The 8862-nt window shown below is 40.2% G+C and overlaps 1 long non-coding RNA gene across 1 annotated transcript in view; it reads right to left on the bottom strand.

Annotated features, from left to right (window-relative positions):
• Positions 1-935: 935 nt before the first annotated feature.
• LOC119474089 overlaps positions 936-8862 on the bottom strand; it is an 18504-nt gene continuing 10577 nt past the window's right edge. Inside the window, exons 2-3 of the long non-coding RNA XR_005203387.1 lie at positions 3530-3587; positions 936-1380 (exon numbers count right to left, since the gene is read on the bottom strand). This is a non-coding gene — a long non-coding RNA (uncharacterized LOC119474089). The remainder of the gene's footprint in view (positions 1381-3529; positions 3588-8862) is intronic.

Here is an 8862-nt window from a genome sequence, read left to right as displayed (position 1 = left end):
GGTAAAATTAATATCAGACAAGACAGCATCTAAGGCAAAAAGCTAGAATAAGAAGGGATATTTCTTTTTTTTCTTTTCTTTTCTTTTTTTTTTTTTTTTTTAAGACTGTGTCTTACTCTGTCTCCAAGGCTGGAGTGCAGTGGCATAATCTCAGCTCACTGCAACCTCTGCCTCCTAGGTTCAAGCGATTCTGGTGCCTCAGCCTTCCGAGTAGCTGGGACTGCAGACGTTCGCCACTACACCTGGCTAATTTTTGGATTTTTAGTAGAGGTGGGGTTTTGCCATGCTGGTCAGGCTAGTCTTGAACTCCTGACCCCAGATGATCCCACCCACCTCAGCCTCCCAAAGTGCTGGGATTACAGGCATGAGCCACAGTACCTGGCCAAAAAGGATATTTCATGTTGACAAAAGTATAGCCCGTGAAGATGTTATAAAATTTGTGAATATTTATGGCCAAAACAATTAAAGTAAAAATTGTTAGAAATACATAGAAAATTTGACAAAATCATAATTGGAATGGAAATTTTCATAAATCTTCCTCTGGATTTTATAGAATACATAGAGCAAAATAACTAAGATAAAGAAAGTCTGAATTACATATATGCCTAGTAAGCTTGAAAATATATATCCTTGTCAAACAGATATTTGAAAAGGTAAAAATTATACCTTTTTTACTGTCACATTTTCTGACTATAGTGAAATGGAACAGGAAATCAATAATAAAAGGGAATTTCCTTCCCACTAAATTACATTACTTGAAATTAGTCATACAAATTTAAGTCAAAGAGGAACTCAAAACTGAAATTATAGATAATTTAGATATTAACAAATGAAAATATACAGTAAAAGATATCAGTATATTCAGGGGAAATCCATAAAGTTAAATGCATTTATTAATAAACATGAAATGTTGAAATATTTGAAAGAAGGTAGAACAAACAATAAAATAATATGAAGGAGAAAGAAAAAATTAATGAAAGGATAAAAGCAGAATCTAATTTATTAGGAAAACAAAAATGGCTTCATATGTAAAATCAGGAGTTGTTAGTTTGAAGCACAATGAAATTGAGAAACTTTTTATGTCTGATTACGAGAAACCACAAATACACAATGATAGAAGTGGAAAGGGAGTGTGATGATAGGCACAACAGAATTTTTGTTGTAGGAATGTATATAGTTTTATGCTGATAAATCTGAACATTTAGATAAAATGAACAATTTAATAGAAAAATTGAAAATCCAAACAAACCAATTACAATAGACAAATGAAAAAGTTTATCAAACACCTATTACCTCCATTCCCAGCAAAACACCAGTCCAGGGGTTTCCCAGTGAATACTACCAGTCTTTTCTAGGAGTTTCTCTCTTGTTTCAACTATTCTAAAGAATAGGGAAGGAAGGAGAAAGTCTTAGTTTATTTTAGAAAGCTGTAAACACCTGGTACCAAAGCCAACAAAACATTACAAAAATGCTACAGATCAATCTCCAGAATTGTCCTTTTTTACCTATAAAACTGGCATGGCTGATGTAACTTAACATTGGCTCCATGTTGGTAGGTGTGCACATTGGTACAACCTTTGTATCAATGAAATTTTGAGTGTTCACATTTAACCTAGAAATTCAATTTAAAGGAATTTATTCCAAGAAAGTAATAAAGCAAGTGTGCAAAAACATATAAATATTTTAAAAGTGCATTGCAACATCCATGATCTGTTAAGTGCAAAAAGAAATTATAAACAGAATGTGTAGTACTTACCTATTTGTTTAGCAAAAATCTAACGAATTTGCTTATATGTGTGTTTATACATTAGGAAGTCTAAAAGATTGCTAACAAATTGTTAAGAGAGGTTATCTCTGGATGTTAAGAGAGGACATCTCTGGTGTAACTGACAGGAAGATACTTTATATAATTCTGTATTCTTTGAATTTTTACACTGAATAGAAGAAATAAACATAAGATTACCACTTTTGTAACTATATAAGTAGTAGCTAAGTAAATACATAAACAAATAAATAAATGAAATAATATAAACAAATAAATAAAGCTATTAGATGGTTTTCTCCTCTCTCATGTTCTTACCCCCCAAGATCAAATATAATTTTTGACTCTACTAATTTCTATTATCATCATCATAACAATTTTGTTGGCTCTATCTCTTCCTTTACTTGATTCCTGCTTCTTTTGATGGTCCACCTCTGAGCCATAGTCCTTAAAGTTTGTCCCAAAATTTTTGTTTCTTCAATTTTGTTTTGTTTTGTTTTGTTTTGTTTTGAGATGGGGTCTTGCTGTGTCACCTGGGATGGAGTGCAGTGGCACCATCATTACTCACTGCAGCCTCAACCTCCTGGGTTCAAGCAGTAATCCAACCTCAGCCTCTTAAGTAACTGGGACTACAGAAGCATGGCACCATGCCTGGATAGTGCTTTATTTTTTGTAGAGATGGAGTCTCAGAATCCTGTGCAGGTTGGTCTTGAACTCCTGGACTCAAGCAATCCTCATACCTCGACCACACAAAGCGCTGGGATTACAGGTGTGAGCCACCTCATCTAGCCTGCTCCTTCAGTTTTTCCAATAATATTTAGGTCATTTAATACCCTGTAATAATTTTTTAAGCTAGTTAGAATGATTATATTTCTTATAGCAAAACCCTGATCAAAACCATAACAAAAATATTAGTTCACAAATTTGGCTTATTTTGCAGATATTTTTAAGGCTGCATTATCTTGATCAATAACTGAAAAGCAAAATTGAATTATTTTATGCTACATAAAATTTGCTACACCAAAAATTACATTCAACATTTTGAGAGGCCAAGGTGGGTGGATCTCCTGAGCTCAGGTGTTCGAGACCACCCTGGGCAACATGATGAAACCTTGTCTCTACTAAAATACAAAAAATTAGCCAGGTGTGGTGGTGAGCACCTGTAGTCCCAGCTACTTGGGAGACTGAGGCAGGAGAACCTCTTGAATCCAGAAGGTGGAGGTTGCAGTGAGCCAAGATTGTGCCGCCGCACTCCAGCCTGGGCAACAGGGGGAGACCCTGTCTCCAAAAAAAAAACAAAACGAAATAAAAAAGAGTTGGATGGAAATCAGTGATCATTGGGATTATGAGTAATGAAATATCTAGAATATGTATATGCATGGAAATTATGAAAACGATGATTAAAAATAATATCAACAATCTTTCTTTATTGAGGAAATTCTTTGCTCACTTTTTGTATAGAGACAATGAGAGAGCCTGAATGGTAATGCAGAGACTCTGAGTGTGTCATGAAACATATATGTGTTAGGCAAAATAATCACCCCACAAACATAGGCCATGTTCTAATTCCTGGAGCCTATGAATATGTTACCATCATATGGCAAAGAGGAATGAAGGTAGCAGATGAAATTGTTTGCTAATCAACCAAATTTAAGAAAGTGATCCTGGATTTTCTGGGTGAGCCAGATGTAATCACAAGGTCCTTAAATGTGGAAGAGGGAGGCAGGAGAGGGACCATGAGAGTGGTGTTATATGAGAAAGACTCACCCTGGCATTGCTGGCTTGAAGATGGAAGGGTCCCATGAGCCAACCCAGCCTCTAGAAGCTGAAAAGGGAAAGGAAACACACTCCCCTTTAGAGCCTCAAGAAGGAACACAGCAGCCTCACCAACACCTCAGTTTCAATCCAGTGAGACCCCTTTCAGACTTCCCACTTTCCAATAATAAATTTGTGTTGTTTTTAAGTCATTAAGTTTGTGGTAATTTGTTATAGCAGCAATAGGAAATTAATACGATAAATGTCTTGATCTTTTAGTAAGGAAACACATTTTCTAAGATTTCCGGCAGGGCGCATTGGCTCATGCCTGTAATCCCAGCACTTTGAAAGCCTAAGGCGGGTGGATCACGAGGTCAGGAGATGGAGACCATCCTGGCTAACACGGTGAAGCCCTGTCTCTACTAAAAATACAAAAAATTAGCCAGGCGTAATGGCACGTGCCTGTAATCCCAGCTACTTGAGAGGCTGAGGGAGGAGAATTGCTTGAACCTGGGAGGCAGAGGTTGCAGTGAGCCAAGGTCACGCCATTGCACTCCAATCTGAGCAACAAGAGTGACAATGACACAAGTTGAAACCTTCCCCTTTTGCCAGTGGTAATTGGAACTTAGGTCCTGGCTGCCTGAATGTCCCTAAGTTCCCCAGTCTTGGAGGGATCATCTTTTTTAAGTGAAATTTTTAGTGCTGAAGTAGAATTGGGCCTGGCACGGTGGCTCACACCTGTAATCCCAGCACTTTGGGAGGCCAAGGCAGGTGGATCATTTGAAATTAGGAGTTCAAAACCAGCCTGGCCAACATGGTGAAACCCTGTCTCTACTAGAAATACAAAAATTAGCCGGGCAGTAGCGGCACTTGCCTGTAATCCCAGCTACTCGGGAGACTGAGGCAGGCGAATCACCTGAGCCTGGGAGGCGGAGGTTGCAGCGAGCCAAGATCGCATCACTGCACTCCAACCTGGGTGACAGAGTGAGACCCTGCCTAAAAAAAAAGTAGAATTGACTTCACTTCTCCTGAATATATGATGGTAAATCAATATCATTGCCAATATTTCCAGTGAGTCTGAGCCCACGGGGTTGAACAAAGATGACTTTATTTTTTTGCCAGAGATACTGGTGACCAAATTTCCACTGATTTTTCTTGATCTCCACTCTGCATTTTGCCTCTCGTCTCTGTTCACCATTTTATATACCTTGTTACCCAATTAGATATTTTCCTTTCCAATCTCTTCACTCTCCCAAATACTACTGTGACTTAAGGCAATGGCCATAGCAGGCTTCATTAAACGTTTAGAGCAATGGAGCGTTGCACTGCATAAAACGCAGACAACCACTTAACATTAACTATTAGAATTCCTTACTTTTAAATGTGTGTTGGCCATTTTCAGGACTAGGGAACAACATCACTTTGACTGGGGCTCCAGCCTCCTGCTATGTATGATGCTGGTTCTTCTCTCTTCTTCCCTTGATCACCCCTTTCCTCTTTAGTTCAAAGCTCCCCAAACCCCAAATTACTGCTCACTTCTCAGGGAGAACAGTTTACTTTCATCTCTGCCCCCCCCACCTTAGGCCACCCAGCTACCTTACAAGAGCCTTATGTTTTTTTGATTTTTTGAGACAGTGGCTCTATCACCCAGGCTGGAGTGCAATGGCACAATCTCAGCTCACTGCAACCTCCGGCTCCCAGGCTCAAGTGATCCTCCTTTCTCAGCCTCCTGAGCAGCTGAGACTACAGCACCCACCACCATGCACAGCTAGTTTTTGTGTACTTAGTATAGACGGGATCTCACTATGGTGCCCAGGCTGGTCTCAAACTTCTGAGCTTAATGTGATCCACCTGCCTAAGCCTCCCAAAGTACTGTGATGACAGGCATGAGGCACCACGCCTGCCAGCCTTATCTTTTTTTTTTTGAGACAGAGTTTCACTCTTGTTGCCTAGGGTGGAGTGCAATGGCATGATCTTGGCTCACCTCAGACTCTGCCTCCCGGGTTCAAGTGATTCTCCTGTCTCTGCCTCCTGAGTAGCTGGGATTACAGGCATGTGCCACCACGCCCAGCTAATTTTGTATTTTTGGTAGAGACGGGGTTTCTCCATGTTGGTCAGGCTGGTCTCGAACTCCTGACCTCAGGTGATCTGCCCACCTCGGCCTCCCAAAGTGCTGGGATTACAGGTGTGGGCCACTGCGCCTGGCCCAGACTTATCTTTTTAATAAAACTTTTCAAAGGGATGTTCCAAGACAAGACATTTGTTCCCAAGGGAATTATGTTCTGTCAGCTTGCTGCAACAGTTGTTCTTCTCCCCTACCGAAGTAATTTAGTAATTTAAAACTTGTATACTAAAAGTCAATTTCATAGAATATGGAACGTATCTCAATTTTTGAAGTAAAACAAGAAATTAAAAAAAAAATCTCTACTGCACTGGGGCTACCTCACACAACAGCCCCAGTTCCAAGTATGCATGTGCACTTTTGCTCTCTTTTGTGGTTAGGGATACTTAAGTGGAAGCTTCAGAAGCATTAGTCTTTTTTTGTTTCACTTTTTCATAATAAGTTTTCAAGCTAATGCAAAAGTAAGATACAAAAAGATAATAAAATTTTATATATTTAAAATCCAGTTTCAGAAATTATCAACATATGGCCAACATTCTCTCAAACAAATCCCCCTCATTCTCCACCGTCTCCCACACTAGATCATTTTACAGTGAATTTCAGATGTTATATTCTGTCCATAAATACTTCATTATTTATATCTAGAAGATGAAGACAAATATCTAGAGGATGTTCAAATGTCCCCAATTGTCCCATGAAAGTCATTTTACAGTTGTTGAGAAGCACTGTTTTCAGACATTATGCCCTGTTACAATCCGAAAATACACACATTTATTAGATCCTTTCATGAGAGTAGTTGTCGCTAAGTGATGAAGAAGAGATATTGTTCAAAGACTACTCCAGCTTTGTCTATTTTTTTTTTTCTTTTTCTGGAGCAAGCCATCTCCAGAATAGTCTATTCTTTAGGCTGGCCGAATGACATTTTAATTTGCTCCATGAGCAGTCTCAGCCTCACAAACAACCAACGAACCACTTAATTGTACACAAGGCTTCCTTAACACCTGGGCTCTCTGTTGCTGAACAGGGGATGTTTTAGAGAATTTGTGCATTCAGGAGCCAAAGAAGAGACAGGGTTGTGCAAAGGCCAGGTGCAGTGGCTCACGCCTGTAATCCTAGCACTTTGGGGAGGCTGAGGTGGGTGGATCACCTGAGGTCAGGAGCTCAAGACCAGCCTGGCCATCATGGTGAAACCCCATCTTTTAAAAAAAAAAAAAAAAAAAAAAAAGGAAGGCCGACTGAGGGGATGGACTCTCTAGAGAGAGGTGACTACTACCAAGTCAAGGCTTCCTCACTACCTGAACTACCCAGCCACTGTGCACCGGAAATCAAGTGATTCTACCAAGTGAAATGTAGCTACTGTTTGCTGTGAGCCCCGAGGGACAGACATTTGTCTTGCTGACCTTTGAATCTCTAGCACCTAGCTCCACGCTAGCAAACAGTGGACTCTACAAAGACTGAGGCTCTAAGTTCAGATTAGCATCTTCCTGAAACTGGCAGCAAACAGGTGCACTGGGGGAATTGGAGGTCTCGCTGGGGAGGAGGTGTGGGAGGTGGTAGCAAGGGTGGGCAACTTGAATTGCACCAGCCTGGGGAGTATTGCCCAGACAGGTGACTCACAGCTCCAGCTCTTTGCAGTGAGGCAGTTAGAGGTGAGATATTGATGCAAAGTGAATGGTCAGAGGGATTTGTTGACAATGTTTGTCTAAAGATGTGCCCTGATTTGGCTAACCCTGCAACCAATAAATAGAGACAGAAATTTTTTCTTTATTCTCTCCCTCCTTATTTCAGATGAATGCTGTATGGTCTTTTGTTCTTAAACGGGCTCTTTAGGGATGGCCCGGGAACTGCCAGAATCAGGGTTATGGTGGGGGGAGGGGAGGGCCAAACTGGGGAAGGCAAAGGCTGGGAATCCAGCCAGACATACCAGATATGCAGGGGGAGTTAGTTGAGAATCCTCTGAATGAGTTAGAGGCTTTTTTCACCAGATGTAGAAATTTAGATAAATGTGCTATACTTTTAAAGTTCATGACATTAATTCTAACATGGTTCCCAGGGCTAAAAACAAATAAACAAAAATATCTTGGAGGAATGTAGCCTTTGCATCTTTGGGGATTGGTGCAGGACTTGACACATGGTAGGCGCTCAATAAATATTTGTTGAAGGGATAAAAGGGTAATATTAAAGAACAGATACAAAAATGCATTTCAGTTCTCAAAGCTTTTATTAAAATGGCAGATTTGCCTGTATTTGGCTATATTTGCTACAGCATGTGAACCAGTGAACAGAAAGTGGTTTGAAGTCTTGTGAGCTCTTTTAAGCAGCAAACAGATGTATAAAATAGCAAATTAATCCCAGAGAAACCTTCACAATGAAAATATCATGGTAGGGTAATAACACTGTCTAAGGACATGTCTGGGTAGATTAAGTCTAAAATATTCTTCAGTTTTACTTATTGTATTGTATTGTACTGAGATGGAGTCTTGCTCTTGTTGCCCAGGCTGGAGTTCAGTGGCATGATCGCGGCTCACTGCAACCTCCACCTCCCAGGTTCAAGTGATTCTCCTGCCTCAGCCTCCCAAGTAACTGGGATTACAGGGACCCACCGCCACACCCAGCTAATTTTTGTATTTTTAGTAGAGACCAGGTTTCACCATGTTGGCTAGGCTGGTCTTGAACTCCTGACCTCAGGTGATCCACCCACCTGCGTCTCCCAAAGTGCTGGGATTACAGGTATGAGCTACTGTGTCTGGCCTGTTCTTCAGTTTTATTAATCTGAGTCTGGTTGAATAAGGTTTCTTAGAAGTGAACCTTATAAGGAAAATAGGAAAATAAATGCATAAAACAAAAACCCAATGTCCCAAAATGTATGGGATGCAGATAAAACAGTGTTTGGGGGAAGAAATTTATAGCTAAAAGTCTACATTAGAGAAGAAGAAAGATCTCAAATCAATAACCTAATCTTCCACCTTAAGAAACCAGAAAAAGAAAACAAACTAAACCCAAAGGAAATAGAAGATGGGTGATTATCACGATAAAAGAGGAAATAAATAAAACAGAAAAACAATAGGGAAAAGTAAAGAAACCAAAAGTTATTTTTTGAAAAGATTAAGAAAATGGGGGCCGGGCGCGGTGGCTCACGCCTGTAATCCCAGCACTTTGGGAGGCCGAGGCGGGTGGATCACGAGGTCAAGAGATCGAGACCATCCTGGTCAACACGGTGAAA

This window comes from Cebus imitator, unplaced genomic scaffold (assembly GCF_001604975.1).
Source record: "Cebus imitator isolate Cc_AM_T3 unplaced genomic scaffold, Cebus_imitator-1.0 Scaffold209, whole genome shotgun sequence".
Classification (NCBI taxonomy): Eukaryota; Metazoa; Chordata; class Mammalia; order Primates; family Cebidae; genus Cebus; species Cebus imitator.
The sequence above is the reverse complement of the archived record's forward strand: the minus strand, read 5'-3'. Positions and strand labels throughout refer to the sequence as shown.